The following is a 22,292-nucleotide window of genomic DNA, read 5'->3' as shown; positions in this document are numbered from 1 at the left end:
AGTATGTAGATTCCCAAGTAGCTCGAAATATGGAGAAACTTTGTGACAAACGTGTTTAACCATTTTAGTTTTTTGGCGATGAAAGGAACATGCAAGAAGCTGACAACGAATAGAGACATCAAACTCTCATCGAAGTCAAGCATTTTGGGGTTGGAGGTGAGGAAGAAACAAAAAAATTGCCAGCTGAAATTTATTGGAATAAGTTATTAAGCCTGATAGGTCATCATTGCACTTTTGTTTACAAAAACTCGAAGTGCTCGTTTAACTTTTGTTAGCAGTTCCATCTTCAAATACTGAGGTAGAACGATTAGTCAGCGCTCTCAAAAATTTGAAACACAGAAAAAAGAAACTCTTAACGGATGCTTTATACGAGTTGCTCAGTTTAACAACCCAACAGTGACATGCTAAATGCAGCGAAAAAGTGTAAAGGTGATGCTTCATCTTCTGATTCTGCAAATCTATGAAAGCTTTATATAGTGTTCTGTAGATATTTGAAGTTATTAAATACGTGAAGTAATATGCTGTTTTTTGTTGTAATTGTATGTTCTAAATCTAAAGAGTTTGTGGAATACAAGCCGGCCGCGGTGACCGAGCGGTTCTAGGTGCTTCAGCCCGGAACCGCGATACTGCTACGGTTGCAGGTTCGAATCCTGCCTCGGGCATGGATGTGTGTGATGTCAAAAAATGTTCAAATGTGTGTGAAATCTTGTGTGACTTAACTGCTAAGGTCATCAGTCGCTAAGCTTACACACTACTTAACCTAAATCATCCTAAGGACAAACACACAAACACAGCCATGCCCGAGGGAGGACTCGAACCTCCGCCGGGATGAGCCGCACAGTCCATGACTGCTGCGCCTGAGACCGTTCGGCTAATCCCACACGGCTGTGTGATGTCCTTAGGTTAGTTAGGTTTAAGTAGTCCTAAGTTCTAGGGGACTGATAACTCCGATTTTAAGTCCCACAGTGCTCAGAGCCATTTGAACCATGATGTGTAACAGCCCAGTACACACCGAAACTGTATTCCACAACACTATCGCGACCCCAAATATATAACGCTGACACACGTAAGTTCACCTTTTAGTATTTGTTTACCAACAGCCCCTCACACAGTTGCAGATGACATGGTGCACGCTGAGAAAAACAGCAACAGAAAGAGCACAGCAAATACGCCGCTAACAGCGGTGATGTGCAAGAACCATCTGAGTTACTAAAAACGGTTAAACAGGTAAACGAGAAAATAAAAGAGAGCAACATCAACATGACAAAAGCAGACAAAGGTAATTATGTTGTATTAACATGACAGCGAGTACATTAGTTAACGAATAAGATTTTTTCAGAGAAATGGCATTAAGGAAATAAATGGCGATCCAGTGACTAGATTTAATTTGGATATCCAATCAGTGTAGCATCCAATAAGACAGATAGTTGCAAATAAAATAGTGAACTCAACAAAAGACTAAAAGATCCATACGCTTTTGAAAAATCTCTCCCCGCCACTTCTCTCTCTCTCTCTCTCTCTCTCTCTCTCTCTCTCTCTCTCTCTCTCTCTCTCTGAAATGTTGGTTTCATTTTGCAGAAGAGAGTAAAAATATGACAATGCCAGGTCATGCAAGTCTGTGTCCTTATGTGTTGTCAATCTTTACAAGAAACACTGGAAGCCATCATGAGGAATTTATTAAGGTATAATAAATTAAAACAGGGGGAGATCATTGAGCTAAAGGAAATGTTGGAATTCACTTTGTGTTTTTAGTTACTTCAAATTTAATGGGAGATGTTTTTCCAAGCATCCCACCTAGCATAGCTGGTATGTTAGCTGAAATATTTATGAATCATCTTGAAAATATTGTCATTAGGATGCAGCCAGAAATTTGAGATAAGATGATCATTTAAAACAGATATGTACGAGGGGCGTTCAGTAAGTAATGTAACACATTCTTTTCTCTGTCACTTTCGGTGGAAAAACTCGGAATTTGTTGTGGGACATCGTGGAATATTCCCGATTCAGCCCCTATAGTTACATGAAGTTCCGACCGGAGGCAGCGCTACATATAGCCTTCAAAATGGCCTCTGTAACGGAGTTGCGTTCCTAGCAGACACCATTTGCTGAATTTATTTTGGGGGAAAACCAGAGCATTGCTGATTTCATAGTCGCGTGCAGAATGTCTACTGAGACCTGGCAGTGAACAAAAGCAGGGTGAATGGTCGTGCGAGGTGTCTGTCGTCATCGCAACAAGGTCGTGCAGACCTGTCCGATCTCCGTCGTGCCGGCCGGTCTCACACAGCTGTGGTTCCTGCAATGTAGGAACGTGCGGGCGCTCTCATTCTAGTCGTTCCTTTAAACGTCCTAAACGTTTCTGTACGTAGTTTTGTTACACGCTCTACATATTACACTACTGGCCATTAAATTTGCTACACCACGAAAATGACGTGTTACAGACGCGAAATTTAATCGACAGGAAGAAGATGCTGTGATATGCAAATGATTAACTTTTCAGAGCATTCACACAACGTTGGCGCCGGTGGCGACACCTACAACGCGCTGACATAAGGAAAGTTTCCAACCGATTTCTCATACACAAGCAGCGGTTGACCGACGTTGCCTGGTGAAACGTTGTTGTGATGCCTTGTGTATGGAGGAGAAATGCGTACCATCACACTGCCGACTGTGATAAAGGTCGGATTGTAGCCTATCGCGATTGCGGTTTGTCGTATCGCGACATTGCTGCTCGCGTTGGTCGAGATCCAATTACTGTTAGCAGAATATGGAGCGGTGGGTTCAGGAGGGTAATACGGAACGCCGTGCTGGATCCCAACGGCCTCGTATCACTAGCAATCGAGATGACAGGCATCTTATCCGCATGGCTGTAACGGATCGTGCAGCCACGTCTCGATCCCTGAGTCAGCAGATGTGGACGTTTGCAAGACAACAACCATCTGCACGAACACTACGACGACGTTTGCAGCAGCATGGACTATCAGCTCGGAAACCATGGCTGCGGTTGCCCTTGACGCTGCATCACAGACAGGAGCGCCTGCGATGGTGTACTCAACGACGAACCTGGGTGCACGAATGACAAACGTCATTTTTTCGGATGAATCCAGGTTCTGTTAACAGCATCATGATGGTCACATCAGTGTTTGGCGACATCGCTGTGAACGCACATTGGAAGCGTGCATTCGTCATCGCCATACTGGCGTATCACCCGGCGTGATGGTATAGGGTGCCACTGGTTACACGTCTCGGTCACCTCTTATTCGCGTTGTCGGCACTTTGAATAGTGGACGTTACATTCCAAATGCGTTACAACTCGTGGCTCTACCCTACATTCGATCCATGCGAAACCGTACATTTTAGTAGGATAATGCACGACCCCATGTTGCAAGTCCTGTACGGGCCTTTCTGGATATAGAAAATGTTCGACTGCTGTCCTGGCCAGCACATTCTCCAAATCTCTAACCAATTGAAAACGTCTGGTGAATGGTGGCCGAGCAACTGGCTTGTCACAATACGCCAGTCACTACTCCTGATGAACTGGGTATCGTGTTGAAGCTGCATGGGCAGCTGTACCTGTGCACGGCATCCAAGCTCTGTTTGATCAATGCCCAGGCGTATCAAGGCCGTTATTACGGGCAGAGGTGGTTGTTCTGGGTACTGATTTCTCAGGATCTATGCACCCAAACTGCGTGAAAATATAATCACATGTCAGTTCTATTATAATATATTTGTCCAATGAATACCTGTTTATCATGTGCATTTCTTCTTGGTGTAGCAAATTTTAATGGCCAGCAGTGTAATAGAGAAGACAGTGAAAAACACAAAAACTCGTAGGGATTTCAGAGCAGAGGAGCAGAGGGGGCCGTGGCCAGATCGCACGTCGCTTACTGCCACGTTGCGTGCCTGGCACGCACTCCCGAGCACCGCCTATTGTGTTGCGACAACGTGCGGCACGCACTGGTCAAGGCTTCAGCTTCCTCACTCTCATTGTCCATGCAGTCGTTGACAACGCTCTCTCTCCATTCTGGGCTGTGGTCTGTAAACTGGAGGACAAGTGAACCATTCTGCTAGGTCTAAAGTAATACGTACGTCTCCGTATAGATTTAGCCGGTTTATTGATCGTAGTACACCACTTCCATTCTTCTAGATTCAAAACTAAGACAGATATGATCGTTTAGCTCACAAATATCGAGGTCTCTACAGTTTCAAATGGTTCAAATGGCTCTGAGCACTATGGGACTTAACATCTGTGGTCATCAGTCCCCTAGAACTTAGAACTACTTAAACCTAACTAACCTAAGGAGATCACACACGTCCATGCCCGAGGCAGGATTCGAACCTGCGACCGTAGCGGTCACGCGGTTCCAGACTGAAGCGCCAGAACCGCACGGTCACAGCGGCCGGCCTCTACAGTTTGTCTTCTGCTGTTTTTGATTCCGGTCTGCTTGTAGCGTGTAGCCAGGAATGTTACCCGTAATCATCGATTTCGTCGAAATTTATGTTGTGTATAGGGCTTGGCCAGAAATGAAAATCACAGAATTGCGTTTCGAAAAAACGGCCTTTCTATCGCCGATCTGGTGCGGCATGAGCCATTCATATCAGCGACGTTTCGAGGCAGTGACTGGCGCAGAGGAAACAGTATAGAATAGTAATCAGAGATTCGTAGAATCGAATCCCTATGTGGAAAATTTCATTTTCAGTTAATTACACTGAAAATAAACTGGAATAATTTCAACTATATTACATTTAGTAATATTTTGATAAAAGGTTTTAGAAGAAAAGCCAAAGAAAAATTCGGTATTTCAAATTTCCAAAAAGGGATTGTATTCGCAGCATCCATGAGTACTTTGCAATAACTTTCCAAGAAGGAATTTTACAGGACTTCGTATTCCGTTTGTTTTGTTTTGAACTCGGAACAGCCCTCGGTAGTTACACTGAGCAGTAGGTTGCCGGAGCAGATAAAATCGATCCATCGACCATTGAGGAAAACGACTACCGAGCTCATTCGCTTGCTAGGTCTCAAAGAAGTAACGTGACTCTTTAGAGAATATTGTGAGAACACAGTGAGAATATTGTTTTTCTACAGCAATTTTAAAGCAACCATGTAATTGTAAAAATGCAGAGTTTATAACGTGGGCAAGATGCCGAGAAAGTTACTGCTTTCCATATTTGTATCATGAATATTACTCCAGCAGGTGTAAATCAGCAACTGTAAAATAATAAAAGAATCTAATTTTATGTAGGAGGGTCTTGTGACCGCCTTAAAATCCCTTGCTGGAAATTTGTTTGTAATCTCATATTTTCCATTTCCTTTCCCTTTCATGTTTTGTATGAAAATATTAATAAACCCAATATATTGGACATATTTGTTAGCACTGTAAGTAGCGTAAAAATTAAACATGAAAGAAATAAAATTAAGCGTAGGTACTAGACCCCACGTCCCTCAGATTACCGTTCTTTACACTTTCCGCTGCTCCAAGCGCTGCATGTAAACACCGCTACTATAAACACGTGATGCCGCATCCGACTCATTCAAAAGCTATTTCTTTAACTCTTGGCAATCTGGAAATCTCACTTCTGACAATTTCGTTTCTGGCTGAGCCTTGCATATATCATAAATTTGAATGAAATCCGTGTTGATGAGTACACGCCGTCCCCTTGAAAGCAGAATTCGAGCAGAGTACAATAGAAGTAACTTCGTTGATCACGAAGGATCACTAACTCCAAACTTCCGAAATGATAACGACTTTAAAAAGCATATTCCGTTCCGGAGGGCCCACCCCTTGCCTCCTGAACTTTCACAAGTACCGCCTGCCGGTCCTTTGATTTCAAGAGACCTAGAACGCTCCACGAAATTATTTAACTTTGCGACCTTTTAGCCAGTCAGAATCAGTAGCAGACTTTTGGCAATATGACTGAAAAGCCCTGCTTCTGCCTGAGGCACACCTGTGAAGTGCCGCCTCCTGGCAGGACTGTAATAACTTTTCTGCGACTGGTGCTGGAAACACCGGTCGTCATAGGGATATTACTCACTATTAAAATCCACCTAATCAGTTCTCACATAACTAATGAGAAAGTATTGAATAGGATTGGGGAGAAGAGAAGTTTGTGGCACAACTTGACCAGAAGAAGGGATCGGTTGGTAGGACATGTTCTGAGGCATCAAGGGATCACCAATTTAGTATTGGAGGGCAGCGTGGAGGGTAAAAATCGTAGAGGGAGACCAAGAGATGAATACACTAAGCAGATTCAGAAGGATGTAGGTTGCAGTAGGTACTGGGAGATGAAGAAGCTTGCACAGGATAGAGTAGCATGGAGAGCTGCATCAAACCAGTCTCAGGACTGAAGACCACAACAACAACAACAGTTCTCACCACCACCCATTTAGGAGGATTATGGAAAAAATGGTGCCTCATCTCAGATCGAACGTTAATCCCTTTTCCTTTGCAGTCGGAAACTGGCTAAAGTATCACAAAAGCGAAAATGGCTTGCACACAGGGGCAGCTAGGAAATGGTACGTTACAGGAAGACTTCCGAAAATCATTTGACTCAGTACCATACCAGCGCTCATTAACAAAAGTACGATCATAGGGGGTATCAAACAAAACCGGTGAACAGCCCGAGGATTTCTTGGCAGAGAGGACGTGGCATGCTTTCTTGGTAGGAGAGCCATCGACAGATGTGGAAGTAACTTCAGGCGTGCCGCAAGGAAATACACTGACAGAAAAAAAAATCGCAACACCAAAGATAATAAATGCAGAGCAATGAAACTTCGGGTTTACATCTGTCTACGTAAAATATTTAAGTGATAAACAATGCAAGATCTCGGGTTAATACAAACGCGAGATAACCCGTTGCAACTGTAAAATGTCGCTATATTAATAACCCTTGAAACGTTCAGCATGTTGAATGAAAGCATGTAAATGTGCATAAATTGTGTTGTAAAGGTGTCGGATGTCAGTTTGTGAGATGGAGTTTTATGCCTGTTGCACTGACCAGAATTCTTTTTTGGGGTTATATGTTTAAGTTTCCTTTAATTTACGTCTATGGTCACAAACTTTTTGTTAACAGATTACCGGTTTCGGTCTTTAATGACCATTATCAGATTTGTTACATAAAAACAAAGACCTAATGTACTGCAGCCAGAATGGCATCGTCAAATGTTAAATGCGGAATTTGACGACGCCACTATGGCTGCAGTACATTAGGACTTTGTTTTTATGCAACAGATCTCATGATGGTCATCAAAGACCGAAACCGGTAATCTGTTAATAAAAAGTTTGTGACCATAGACGTAAATTGAGGGAAACTTATTACATATACGGGTCACTGTTTTTTCGCGATGATGTCGCAGCTTGTGAAATTATATGTTTAAGAAAGTATCTTAAAATACCATTTCACGTTTAAAACCATGTTGGGTGAAAGTCTTGGATGTTGGCCTTGTGGTTGTATGCCTCAAAAACTTGTAATGTGGAGTGTTAGACTGAATATCTTCAAATTCTTGTCAGCGAACAGCCCAGCCATCAAACTATTGGTAAATATTGACAAGAAATCTAGAGACTTCTTCGCCTTAATCCTCCAAAGGCTTTATATATGCATTATACGAATGTCGCAAGTTCCAGTGTTTATAAGTCGTCTACCTCTGGTCATGTGGAAATAATTGTCAAAAAGCCTAAAAACTTTTTTATTGATGTTAGGTCCGTTTGATCACAGCATAAGGCTGGGACAAATTGGCATCAGAAAGTGCTTCGCATAATTTCTGATGTAACATTTCACTAACTGTTTTGTGAATAAAAAAAATAAGGTTCTTAGGTGATGCGTCGTTATGCAACACTTGGTCTCTGACCAAGATGTAATGGTTAGTTTTAATTCTTTTTTATCTTTGACGCTATTTGTTTCATTGAAACTCAATGCGTAATGTGATGAACATTCTGCTTCTAGTATATCTTCTCAGAAATAAAGTCCATCAGTCTTTAGGTATCTCACTTTCTTGGACAAAAGTGAAATCTTTGAGGGTCATTATCAGGGAACATAATTTAAAAGATTACAAATGTCGTTTGACGAATTCACTGGAGTTGTCCGATAGCATTGCTCAGTGTGGGATCCGTACCAGGTCGGGTTGACAGACGAGATACAGAAGATCCAAAGAAGAGCGGCGCGTTTCGTCACAGGGTTAATTGGTAAGCGTGATAGCGTTATGAAGATGTTTAGCAAACTCAAGTGGCAGACTCTGCAAGAGAGGCGCTCTGCATCGCGGTGTAGCTTGCTTGCCAGGTTTCGAGAGGGTGCGTTTCTGGATGAGGTATCGAATATATAGCTTCCCCCTACTTATACCTCCCGAGGAGATCACAAATGTAAAATTAGAGAGATTCGAGCGCGCACGGAGGCTTTCCGGCAGTCGTCCTTCCCGCGAACCGTAACGCGACTGGAACAGGAAACGGAGGTAATGACAGTGGCACGTAAAGTGCCCTCCGCCACACACCGTTGGGTGGCTTGCGGAGTATAAATGTAGATGTAGATGTAGCATACCATATGTGCTCGATTGGAGTCAGATCTAGTGATCGAGGAGGCCAAGGAAACATCAGCATGTCTATACTCTGTGGAGCATATCGAGTTACGAGAGCGGTATGTGGGCGAACGTCATCCTGGTGGAAGACACCCCCTGTAATGCTGCAGATGCGTGTTAGGACAACAATGTTGGTTGGTTGATTCGGGGGAGGGGACCAGACACGAGGTCATCGGGCCCACCGGATTAAGGAAGGAAGGCGGCCGTGCCCTTTCAAAGGAACCATCCCGGCAATTGTCTGAAGCGATTTAGAGAACTCACAGAAAACCTAAATCAGAATAGCCGGACGCGGATTTGAACCGTCGTCCTCCCGAATGCGAGTCCATTGTGCTAAGCACTGCACCACCTCACTCGGTGTCACAACAAGTCTAACCACCCTTTTTTTGTAGGGAGCCCATTGTGCTCTTGTGGGAGCGATCTAGATGCTTGTAAAACAATAAACTGGTAGCCAAGGTAACAGGAATTCTTTTTATTGGTTGTCTAACCACATCGTTGACGTACGAATTTGCAGTAAGGATGCGTGGGATAACTACGAGAGCACTCCTGCTGTCATTCAAAATCGCACCTAAGACCATAACGTCAGGTGAAGATCCAGTGTGTGTTGCACGCAGACAGGTTGGTTGCATCCCCTCAACTGACCACCGCCTAACAGACACACGGCCATCCCTGGCACAAAGGAGAAGCAGCTTTCATCAGAAAACACAACAGACCTCCAGCTTTCCCACCAATGAGTGCTCGGGTGATACTACAGAGGTCGCTAATGGCGACTTGGAGTCAGTGAAATGCACACTTGGAGTCAGTGAAATGCACACTAGACGGCGTCTGGCTCAGAGCTGTCCTTGAAGTAATCGATAATCGATTTGTAACAGTTCGTTGTGTCACTATGATACGAGCTGCTGCTCAAATTGCTGCTGCAGATGCAGTACGATGCGCCAGAGCCATCCACCGAACACGCGGTAGTGCCACGTGGTCGGCCGGGACACGGTCTTCTTGCGACGTAGATACTTGTGACTACCACTACCAGCGCCGGCCGCTGTGGCCGAGCGGTTCTAGGCGCTTCAGTCTGGAACCGCGCAACCGTTACGGTCGCAGGTTCGATTCCTGCCTCGGGCATGGATGTGTGTGATGTCCTTAGGTTAGTCAGATTTAAGTAGTTCCAAGTTCTAGGGGACTGATGACCTCAGATGTTAAGTCCCATAGTGCTTAGAGCCATTTGAACCATTTGTACACCTAAGTATGGCCACAAGATCCTGCGCTAAAATATCGTCGCAGCAACATACAGACGTCCGGCAGTTCGCTCGTAACTTCATGGATCAGTACAATCATACCCTGACTAAATTTTAAAGTGATACAAAGATTGGCAACTTGCTTTAAATGTGGCTACGAAGTCTTTCGCGACGTATTTCCTGAGTAAAAATTTCTCGGTGTACATGCCGCGTCAAATCAGGATAAATCTCCGAGCTTTCGACCACTACCTCCATGGTCGTCATCAGGGCTAAGACTGACTGTCGTGAACTAGCGAGGTTCCCACTTTTATATACCAATGACGGCTTCTTATTGGCTGGAATACAAGCAGTTCGTCATCTTCCTCAAGAAGCAGCGGATGACAAAAGGCTTGCTACTAGCCGGATTTTAGCGACATCCAAGCCGCGTAAGTCAAACATCAACAGAGAGGAGAGACAAGGACTGAAATTGTCGCAGAAGGATGAAGATCTAGTTGTTTTACCTGCTGACAAGGGGAACGCCACGGTAATTCTCAATGCTACAGATTACCATAAGAAAGTTGGATTATTACTGGAGGACAGCACATACCGGGTTCTCAGACGGGATCCCTCATCGGCGCTCAGCAGGAAGACAAGGGAGCTACTAAAAAACTCTGGCCTCTCCGACGAACTGGTGAAGAACTTACGGCCGAGAGCACCTAGGCCACCAAGACTGTACGGTTTGCCAAAGGTCCATAAGGAGAACGTCCCGTTGAGACCGATTGTTAGCGCTATTGGCTCTCCTACGTACAAGCTTGCAAAGCACTTAACTAAATTGTTGGCGCCTATAGTTGGTCACTGCCCACATCATATTAAAAATTCGAAAATGTTTGTTGATATCATAAAACAGATGAAGATAGGCCCAAGTGATATCATGGTCAGCCTCGACGTGGTTTCTCTGTTCACCAAAGTACCTGTGGATGACACATTACAACTGTTGTCTGCTCATTTCTCCTCAGAAATTTTGAAGTTGTTCCGGCATACCTTGACGACCACTTATTTTTTATACAGTGGAAATTATTATGAAATGACGGATGGAACAGCCATGGGTTCGCCACTGTCACCAGCAATAGCGAATTTTTTCATGGAGGACTTTGAAGAACGAGCCCTGAGCAGTGCTCACCTCCGCCCATCATGCTTCTACAGATACGTCGACGATACTTTTTTAATCTGGCCACACGGCAGTGACACGCTGCAGCAGTTCGTCGAACATTTGAATGGTGTACATCCAAACATAAAATTTACATTGGAGTTAGAGAAGGAAGGGAAGTTACCTTTTTTAGATGTGTTGGTAGAGCGAAAGCCGGATGGACGACTGGGCCATTCTGTGTACAGGAAGCCAACCCATACAGAATTATATCTGCATAGCGATAGCTTCCATCATCCGTCTCAGAAGAGAGCTATGCTGAATACTTTAGTACACAGAGCCAGGACTATTTCCGACAAGGACCACCTCGGTCCCGAGATCAACCATTTGACGACTGTTTTCAAGAGGAATGGTTATTCTGCCGGTGAAATTAAATCAGTATTGTCCAAGAAAGTAAGACACGATGCCGGCCACATACAAGAAGAGAACCAACTCATAGCGCGGCTTCCGTTTTGCGGTGCTACAACGAGCAAGATAGCCAGAGTCCTGAAGAGGCAAGGAATAAAACCAGTTTTCCGACCACCTAGGAAAATTAAGGAAATGTTGAGACCAGTCAAAGACAGTCTCGGCTTAAGAGTGCCGGGAATTTATACTATTCCTTGCGAATGCGGCAAGAATTACGTGGGCCAGTCTGTAAGAACCGTTGCCGACCGCTGCATCGAGCACCAACGTCACCTGAAATACAGGTATTTGGAAAAATCTGCGGTGGCTGAACATAGCCTGCTTAACAAGCATAAGATTTTATTTGAAGAAACCAGAGTAATAGCCCACACATCGAATTACTGGGACTCTGTGATCCGAGAAGCAGTCGAAATTAGACTTAGCGATAATAACTTTAATAGAGACAACGGCTATGCACTCAGCAACACTTGGAAGAGTGCACTGGATAAAAAAAAAATCGCAGAGAAAAACTTCTCGCACTTTACCTCCTGATTTAAGGGATGGCGCTGCAAGCAACGCGGGATAGCAACTACATCTATGGAAGTAGAGGGCACCACCTCGCTACGCGCCATATCGCTGACGTATTCCAGCCAATATGAAGCCGTCATTGGCATATAAAAGTGGGAACCTCGCTAGTTCACGACAGTCAGTTTTAGCCCTGACAACGACCATGGAGGTAGTGGTCGAAAGCTCGGAGATTTATCCTGATTTGACGCGGCATGTACACCGAGAAATTTTTACTCAACTTGCTTTAAATATTCGCAAATTTAAACTTCTGCGCTTGAGGAGGAGCTAGAACACATTGTCCTAAAACTACAATATTAAAGAGGCACAGTTGGACTCAGTCAACTTGTACAGATACCTGGGTATAACAGTTTTTAAGGATATGAAATGATTCCACAAGTGCAGCCGTAAATAAAGCAGGTAGTACACTTCGAAGTATTACCAGGATATTGGAGAATTGCATTCAGTCTACAAAGGACGTTGCTTACAAAATACTCGTGCGAGCCCACATAGAATATTGCTCAACTTTCTATGACTCATACTAAATAGCACTAACATGGGATACTGAACGTATACAAAGGACAGCACGAATGGTCACAGTTTTGTTTCGACCGCGAGAGATAATCATGAATATTTTGAAAAACTTAAATTAGCCGATACGTCAACATCGACGTTAACTATCCCTCGGAAATGTATTTACAAAGTTTCATCTGCAATTATGAAGTCAGGATTTAGGAATATGTAAGGGAGTTCTGAAAAGTAAAGCCTCCGAATTTTTAATGTGAAAATTCCTAAAGCTTCATAAATAAAACAAACTTCATTAACATTCTAAATATTTATTCTTGATGATTATACATTTAATTCTCAAAATAGTCACCCTGATGGCGAACACATTTCTCCCAACGAATCGGGCATGGGAGTGTGTGTGTGTGTGTTGTCCTTACCGTAAGTTAGTTTGAGTTAGATTAAATAGTGTGTAAGCCTGGGGAACGAAGAACTCAGCAGTTTGGTCTGATAGGAAGTTACCGTCACCACTCTCACAACGAGAGACCAGTTTGTTTATATTGTCACTGTAGAACGTTTGACTTTGTTGACTGAGGCACATCACCCTCGCTTGCTCGCTTCATCTTTATCCAAGTGAAGTCCTCGGAGGTGTTCTTTAAGTTTTGGAAACATGAAAATCGGATGACGCCAAGTCGGAGGCTCTGTGGAGTATCATCGATGACAGTGAACTGTGAACCGAATGCGTTGGATTGTTGCAGATGTCGCAGCACTCGTGTGTGGTCTGGCATTGTCAAGCTGAAGGAGAGGATGTGCTCCATGTGTGGACGAACATTTTCTGCGGTTAGAAACTCGATCACAGTACGCTGTTTCTCACGCAGCGACATAACTACGTTATACACCGCTATGTCACACGTTACGATTCGGAGCTCTCTAGCGGCGGAGGGTTAGAACTTGCGTCAGCAAAGCGGGGAAGTCGACCGAGTAGTATACACGACTTGTAATACCTCAACCGATGTTGAGAACGGAATAAAAAATTCTGACGTAATACATTTCAGCGAGGCCTCGTACTACAGCTTGGTATACATCACTTCCGTAGTCAAGATCAGAACAACCAAGCCACGCACAGTGACAATTAAGAAATCATTATTCCCTAGCTGTATACACGAATGGAATGAGAAGAAACTCTAATATATAGTACAAGGGTTAGTCATAAACTTTTGATTAACACCTCAAAAAAATTAATTTACGTACGTAATTTTCTTGTTTGTTTACAAGATACTGAAATGTCTATAGCCCACTACCGTAGTACGCCTCTAAAGGAGCGGAAAGAAAATGGTGCAGCCCACTGATAAACCGGGTCATCGCGCGGAAATCGTTTACGGCAACAGCGAAAAGATTGCAGCTGTGTGTGGCCAAGCCAGGTATCAACAGAATTCATCTGGATTTTTCCTGACGCAGCTGCTGACGAATTATAGCGCGGTACGCTACTCTATTAATTGGCGACACCATTTTGTTTAGGTTACGGTACTGTGGCGCTGGGATTCTAATGTGTACCAGGAATGCAGACGTGTACCTGGAAACAAACAAATATTTAATTACGTAACTTTATTTTTCGGAGTGATACGCAAATCTTTTATGACAGCCCCTAATTCAGTATGGAGTACACTCTATCATCTACTTCGTAGTGGTCTGGAGAGTATGGGTGCGGGTGCATATTTATTACAGATGAAGAATATGCACGAGAAGTCGTTGTGAACGCAGACCGAATGACACAGCGAGTTGCACCGAGAATGTAACGCTCTATAAATTCTCGGCGCTCGACTCATCATGTCTCCTCTTCTAAACTCTACTTTTTCGGACAACACACTTGGCTACTGAGCTATCCATTATTGTCTAACGGCGCCACTAACAAGAGGACCATCAGGCCTGTTGATCACAGACCTTGATTGAGTCATTCGTATGTTGTAGAGGGAGCTGTCCTGAGTATCTGGCTAGCGGTTTTTCATGCAACGGCCCCTAGTTTTCGAGAAAACATATGTTCGAAGTTTCATGCGTACCTCCTACACCTGTAACGTTCACATTATTTCGATCGAGGGAGCGTAGCGCTGGGGCACAGGTTCACGCCTACAACAATGGCTCTGCGATCCTACCTTTTTTTTCAATATCATCGTACACAGTATTATTAATTAATGTAATTTCAGTAATAAATCATTAAATACAGCAAACTTTCTTTAAATACATATCCCGTTCCTCCGAGATTAGATTACAAAATCGGCTTACATTCTATCGCTAGCAGAGCTAGACCTTCCGGATGGTATTTGTCGCAGAAGCAACCGAAACACAAATTTGTAGATCCTCACCAACATTTAACGAGAAATATTTCCTTACAAGCCCATGCATTTTTCAGATGCGGTATCAGATAACATAGTTTAAATGCGAAAATAATGTTCTATCTTAGAGAGTAGTCAAGCAACTGATCATACCGGAGAAAGAGGATGCACTAAATTGATGCAGAACTATAGAATGCCTTTTAATGAAATCTTCCATCGAAGCGAATTCTCTATTAGTCTTTAGGAAATCGGGAACATTTTAATTTTTTTTGGTGAAAATTTTAGCCTGCTTGCAAAAATAAAGAGCAACGGTTTGGCAAAATTACATTTGCAGGCATAATTTTTACGGAGCAGGTACATGCTTTGCCTTTCATCAAGAAATATTTGATTAAAAAGTGTTTGATGAGGCTGCCCTCTCGAAGAACCAATCATGTAAAGAAATTTTTCTTGTCCAACGTCGCGAAGAATGACAGATTTTAAAAAACTCTTCGTGCAGACCTTCCGTGAGCTTCCCTGATTTCGTTCAGGTCAGTTACTTTTATTTTTTTTTTCTGTCTTAACTCGTCAAGTGTTTAATGAACATTCCAACCAAATTTTTCGGGTATCACTTCCATAATAAAAAAAACCACAAGGGAATATCTTTTCTGATGCAGTTATAGTATTCTGTGCTGTGAAGGAATGACTAACCTTGTTCAAATCGGTTTTCGGCCCTTGTTCCGCAAGGGCTATTTTGTAGGTCGATTGGTATCTGCAGCTGCTTTGACCAGTATAGATCACATAATCGAGGTCAAAATTAGGGCTGAGTACTTTAATCTGTATCTGGATTCCTTCCGTAGATGCTAATACTTCGTTCATCGTTGATAACTCTTTGAAGATGTTCAAATATTTGAAATTTTTGCTAAGAACCATGAAAAAAATTAACATTTGCAGAATGTTTGATGTAATGAGTGATTTATTAACGAAGTTAGTGCGGCGAAATAATTTTTGATTAATTTTGCATGGTATATACTCTTTGATAGTATTCGGTACTATAAAATGGATACCCCATGCAGGGTTTAAATTCACACCGCCATTGTGGTAATCATGAAGCTTAGCCATTGCGCTACGCCCGCTCGGTCGATACAGTGTGAACGTTAGGCGTGTAGGAGATAGACATAATACTTCCAGATCGATTTTCTCGAAAACTAGGAACTGTGGCCTGAAAAGCCACTCGCCAGATACTTAGAATAGGTACCTCTACAACGTAGGTAAGATTGATCAGAAAGAGAGGAAGGAAGGAATAAAGATTGGGTTTAACGTCCCGTCGTCATCGAGGTCATTAGGGACGGAGCTCTAGCTCGGATACTGGCAGTGATGGAGAAGGAAGTGCCCTGTCAAAGGAACCATCCCGCCAATTGCCGGGTACGATTTAAGGAAATCTCGAAAAACCTAAATCTGAGTGGCCGGACACGCGTTTGAAAGACTCATCAGAATACGTGATTAACAAGCCTGTTGGACCCCTTTAAAACTGTAACTCTTTCCATTCTTTAATATTGCTACAGTGACATTGCTGTGTATTTTGCTGGGCTTAATGTGCCATACAGCTACAATAGTAGTTTTTGTTTCTGTCTCATTTTTGAGCACTACGTCAACAATATCGTTGGGGCTACCTCTCTTCCAGTGCGTTTCTTAGCGAGTCTCTGTGATGGAGTTCTCAGCTACGAGCCGTAGAGTGGCGAAGAAGGCGGAGTATCCTGCGATGGCAATTTGTGAACTGTCCGCCACAGAAGCGCCGGACATCCGTCTCAGTAAGCGTGCCGCTAAGGGGAGGGTCGGCCCACCGAAGTGGCAGTCCGGAGGGGATCAAAGATTGATCCTGCAGCAGCTGCTCTTGTCAACAGTACACCCCCAGGTCCGTGGCTGCTTTGCGGTGCCTCGGTTACACCGGAGCGACTGAAACCGAACGAACATTCGCAGACAATTCACTTGTGTTCACTACCAGCCGCTTGTAGGTGTGAACAAGCGTTTATGCTTCAAGAAACGGAAGAGAACACGAGAGAACTAGACCCTGCGTTATAATCGGCATATAGATAACACTCGATACATCGACAGTTAAAGTTGCCATCAAAAGTGAGGTAGTTTGTAAGCATTATTTTGCTTGGCGAGCGCGCTGTGTTTGCTGAAGCAAGCAAAGTGGAGTAGGTAAAGGAAAAAAAGTTGCCATGGATCCAATGCACTTGTCACTGAATTGCAGTTCCAGCCTTCCTTAGCATTATTCGGAAACCTAACGCGTATGAGAATTGACGCTTTTCACTACCTTCTCTTAGCAACAAGCCGAACACTAATTACTGACGAATAAAATTATCAATAGGAGACAGTTTAGTTAGTAGTAGTTTCTCGTTTCAATAGCTATTTTGTATCTCCGATAGTTCCTGAGGTGTGCAGTGACATATGTGAATCACTCAGTGATTATATAAAAGTATCTATAAGAAAGATAATTTCAGCAGGGTATTAATACTAATGTAAACGCACGCACTACCTATTAACGTAGGCTATAGATAAAAACTGCTGTACTGTTCCGATGCGAGCTAACGTATTCGAAGGAAAGACGATCTTTATTTAGTTCCATTTTTCACCAGAAAGTCTTAAAATACGAATGTTGCATACTTGATGTGATTACAGGTACCTCTGACATAAGCCACTTGAATGAGCAGGTCTTTCGTACATTTTTAATTTCACAACTATCAAAATAAGATACATATTCATGTTTGTTTACTTTCAAGGACAATTATTGTGCTATTCCTTTTCAACAAATAGAAATACAAAAACTGTACCATTTCCAATCCATTCCTGATGGAAGCAGGTAATGAATTTATTGTCTTAGTCGTGTCCTCAGTGGGGCCATTGAGTGTTTCAGTAATTTTCTACAAAGCATTTATTTCCATAAGGTACTTTTTGCTCTGGATCTCTTTGATTGCACAAACATCTACGGTATCTAGATTCTTCTGTCAGAAAAATTACGTTATCTTATAACTAAAGCAAACTATCAATATCGAAAGAATTTCGCACCAAAACAGAAGACTAATGATTTCTGTATTACTAGCGCCGAAGCGGAGACCACGTGAACTTCCTTTGATGGTTCGCTGAGAGACCAATGACCAGCGAACCACGAGCTAGCATATGCGAATAAGAACCAAACACTACCGAGTGCTGTTCGTTCGTGTTCACCTATTACTCACACCAGGCACGGACAATCTTTGGATTGATTTCAGTACTCTCTTAACCTTGCGAGCTGCCTGATCACGTGACCAGACAGTAGCGCTCTCAGCGCATAAATCAGAACTGCACCGTCCGTGACGTTTATGATTGTGAGGAAATGCATTGTTCATTTTGTGAACAAACGACCATGCTTACGAGCTAATATATCTTTATCTCTGGAACAAGTCTACAGATGCGGTCGTTACAAGAGCTCAGAAACGTCCGCGGTGTCGTCATCGAGTTCTGGAGAAGCACCAAGGCACCGCTGAGATTGTTGACACATGTCGCTCGCGGAGTTAGAGACGCTGAAAATCTCAAATCGTCGGGAAACCGCAACAAAGGATCATAAATCACAATTCGGGAAACCGAAGCGCTAACTCATGACAGATCTATAACGATCGGCATCAATTGCGAAAGCAAACCTTCGAGAAGACGAACTTCAGAGCAAACAGTTGACTGCGCCGCGAGAATGTCAGCCAACTGATTTTTTATATTTGCTGCTGCTGTTTTCCAGGCATAGTGTTACTGAATTTGGCTTTGTGTTACTCTTCTAAGCTAGTTTTTCTTGTTTCCTGCACAGTGCCTTATATTAGTTGTAATTTATGCTGCTTGCTTTGCCATTTCTATTTTTTGTCATTGATGTTTGTATTAATTGTTTTATGTGATGCTGCATTGCCTCGTTCCTTATTTTAGCATCTGAGCTCAGTAGATTTAAGTTAGCTTAAGAGGGGGTAGCCTATAAGAGAATGAGTTGCAATGAATTGGAAGAAATGTATTGAGAAGTTATACGAAAAAAGTACAGAAAGCAGGTATAGGTAGGACTTTTGGGAATAATGATGAACCAAGGGAGATCTCCATGCAAAATACTGCAGTAAAACAAACCCTGTCCTTTCCTTTTGTGTTATCCCACTATGTGTTTGTGTACCCTTGTGTATTTTGTAAAGATGTTAGACATTATTTATTCTGTTTTGTGCTCATGTGTGAAGTTGATGTTTCGAAAGTTATTCTGATCTTTTATGTATGTACTCATGTCATAATTCCTGTAACACTGATGTATATGTTATTTCGATTCTTTTGTAAAGCCTGTATTACTACAAATGTTATCTGTATTGTTATGTTCTTTAATGATGTATTTTGTACCTTTGTAATTGTATTCTCATGTTATAAAATTGTAATTGACACCAGTTCATCAAATTAAGTAATTTGTACGTTACATTTCACTGCACACATTTCTGTTGGTCATACTATTTGGACAATATGTCAGAAGTTGGGACTGTTAGTGTTTGCACGTGTGTTACTAATTCAGCAAGGGACTGGATAACAGCATTGCTGGTTCTAAGGACAATTCCAAAAACTTTGTGAGTGCACAAGTGGTGGTTATGGACTTGCTATATTATCTGCAAGACTCTTCAATGGTGATTGTGCACCTGCACAGTCACAATAGATGGCTGCTGGCCATCTCTACAAGGACTACAGTGGGTCTGCATCTTTAATGACCCACCAATACCATTATTTCTACAAGGGCTACAGTGGGTCTACACCTTTGGTAACCCACCAATACCACAATCTCTACCAGGACTACAGTGGGTCTGCACCTCTGGTGGCCCACCAATACCATACTCTCTACCAGGACTACAGTGGGTCTGCTCTGTGATGACCTACCTACCAATATTCATCAACTTCGAATGACTCTGCTGTGGGTTTGCTCTGTTGTGGCCCATTACCTGTCAGCATGTCAAGAGTCAGCACTGTCTTTCCGTTGGAAGGACACCACTACTTCAAGACAGCATGGAAATCCACTACTTCTGTGTGCAATTTTTTTACTAATGAGACTTTGTGAAAAAAAACCAGTAATTACTATTATGATGAATGATCAGGACTATCTTTATGGACTGTGAGAAAATTTTAGCTTTTGACCAACATTGTATTAATAAGTGTGTGCATTTTATATCTTTGTTACTGTAATTGCGAAAAAATTTTTCAAATCTGTATTGGCCAGTGCCCAACACCATTTGTAAAATTTTTTGTGGGGAGCATGGGGGCTATGTAAGTAGGCTGTTTATGTTTTCTTTATGTAAGTAGGCTGTTTATGTTTTCTTATTGGCAACGTTACGTAGCGCTCTGTACGAAAATCACTGGCTGTGCTGTGTGCAGTCTGTGGCTAGTTTGCATTGTTGTCTGCCATTGTAGTGTTGGGCAGCGGCAGCTGGATGTGAACAGCGCGTAGCGTTGCGCAGTTAGAGGTGAGCCGCCAGCAGTGGTGGATGTGAGGAGAGAGATGGCGGAGTTTTGAAATTACATATATTATGATTTTTGATGATATTAAGGTAAATACAGTGTTTGTTCTCTATTAAAATCTTTCATTTGGTAACTATCCCTATAAGTAGTTAGTGCCTTCAGTAGTTTGAATCTTTTATTTAGCTGGCAGTAGTGGCGCTCGCTGTATTGCAGTAGTTCCAGTAATGAAGATTTTTGTGAGGTAAGTTATTTGTGAAAGGTATAGTTTAATGTTACTCAGGGCCATTCCTTTGCAGGGATCTTTGATAGTCAGATTGCGTTGCGCTAAAAACATATTGTGTGTCAGTTTAAGCACAGTCTTGTATAATTTGTTCTAAGGGAACGTTTCACGGTTGTTGGCGTAGATGGACGCTAGGCGATATATTAATGATGGAAGAAAGTTATCATCCTTCAAATAAACAAGGTGATTAATTTCCACCAAGTCCGACTGCGTTCTTGCAGAATAAGAATCCGGAGCCCCTGGAACTACGCTCTTGGTTATCACACACTTTCCATGTTAGCATTTTCTGTTTTATCATTACAGCTTGCTTCCTTTCTTCTTTCTGTACTTGTTTCTTTACCTTGCTTAAAGTCTTCATGTATACACTGTGTCAGTATTATTCCGTTTGTATTAGATTTACCTGGGCTGGCTGAAGTATAGGGTGGGTAAAACAGAGAAGAGTTGCCTGTCCTAAAGGTGTCTGAAATATTTTCCAGACCAGTTTAAGTTTTCTCAGCCTCTAAATACGAATATAAAATAAGAGGAGTGTAAAAGAACATAGCTTAAGGAAAATGTTGACATTTGAGATCAACCAGAATAGATTGGAAAACAAGAGGGCCGACATTAATTTTACTGACGTAGGTTGAGGATAATTCGGTTTAGTGTAATGAGAAACATCGCGTAATCTTTAGTGGCTTCCAGTCCCTGCAGCCGATGTTCTTGTCCTTGTCTCGTCGATGTCAAGCACAGAAGGCGATCAAAAACACGAAAACTGGTGGATATGTATGTGGATAAATGAAGATAACAAAGCGTGATATCATATTGCACTGGGAACTCCTGAAACTCAAAAAATCTTAACTGTCCATCTTCAAAGAAACTGCAAAACTGTTATCAAAGCAAGTTTAACTTTTCTTTCGCCAGCATTGCATTCCGATTCGCTTTCAGGTAAAGCTGTCAGTTTATTTACTTTTATTGTTCCCATTGAACATAGTGACCTGAAAATGTGTTCGTTTCATTATAATTTACATATAATATGGCATCCATTGTCCTGTTTCCTGTGAGTGGGCGAAAACTATAGGGATTAGTCTGATAACACTTCGTGCTCCATAACTGGATGGCGTAACATGTCGCTGCTTACGTGAGAATACTGTAACAGTTAGCAGTTGCCTAATCGACTTATGGGATAATCATGCAGATCCGTGTTTAGTCATTATCTGCTCGTTATAATTACTTAGCCTAATAGCAGCGCACTCGTGTTTGGTGGGTTGCATAAGCGAAGGCGTAGCTGCTGCTCGCTCCTGCTCGTGCCTCACAAGTTCGCAACGCCATTGCTTGCTTCTTAGCCATTTTGTTCATTATGGTTTGTGGACAAGGAAAGGTTCTGTTTAAGTTCATTGGAAGGGAGCTTATTTCCTTTATGAATCATGGGCTTCTTGGTTATTCCAGACAACTCACGTTCCGTGGTTAGCGTTTTTCTCTGTTTTTCTCTTATTTTTTTTTTTTTTACTTTGAAAAACGATATTGCGTTTATCATTCAGTTTTAAGTAAACAGTATTATTCACACTGGTGTTTTGTTACCTGTTACTATAAAAATATTTCTATTTCTTCTTCGTCTTTCTTCGCTTAATTTCATCCATAGTGTGTACTCATTAGACTGTCCATTCCATTCAACAGGTCCTCCTCACTTTTACTGAGGAAAGCAACATCGTCAGCGAATCTTATCATTGATATCCTTTCATCCTGAATTTTAATTCAACTCTTGAGCCTTTCTTTTGTTTCCGTCATTGCTTCTTTGATGTACAAATTT

Source organism: Schistocerca cancellata, chromosome 1, assembly GCF_023864275.1.
Source record: "Schistocerca cancellata isolate TAMUIC-IGC-003103 chromosome 1, iqSchCanc2.1, whole genome shotgun sequence".
NCBI lineage: Eukaryota > Metazoa > Arthropoda > Insecta > Orthoptera > Acrididae > Schistocerca > Schistocerca cancellata.
This window is presented reverse-complemented; position numbering follows the sequence as displayed.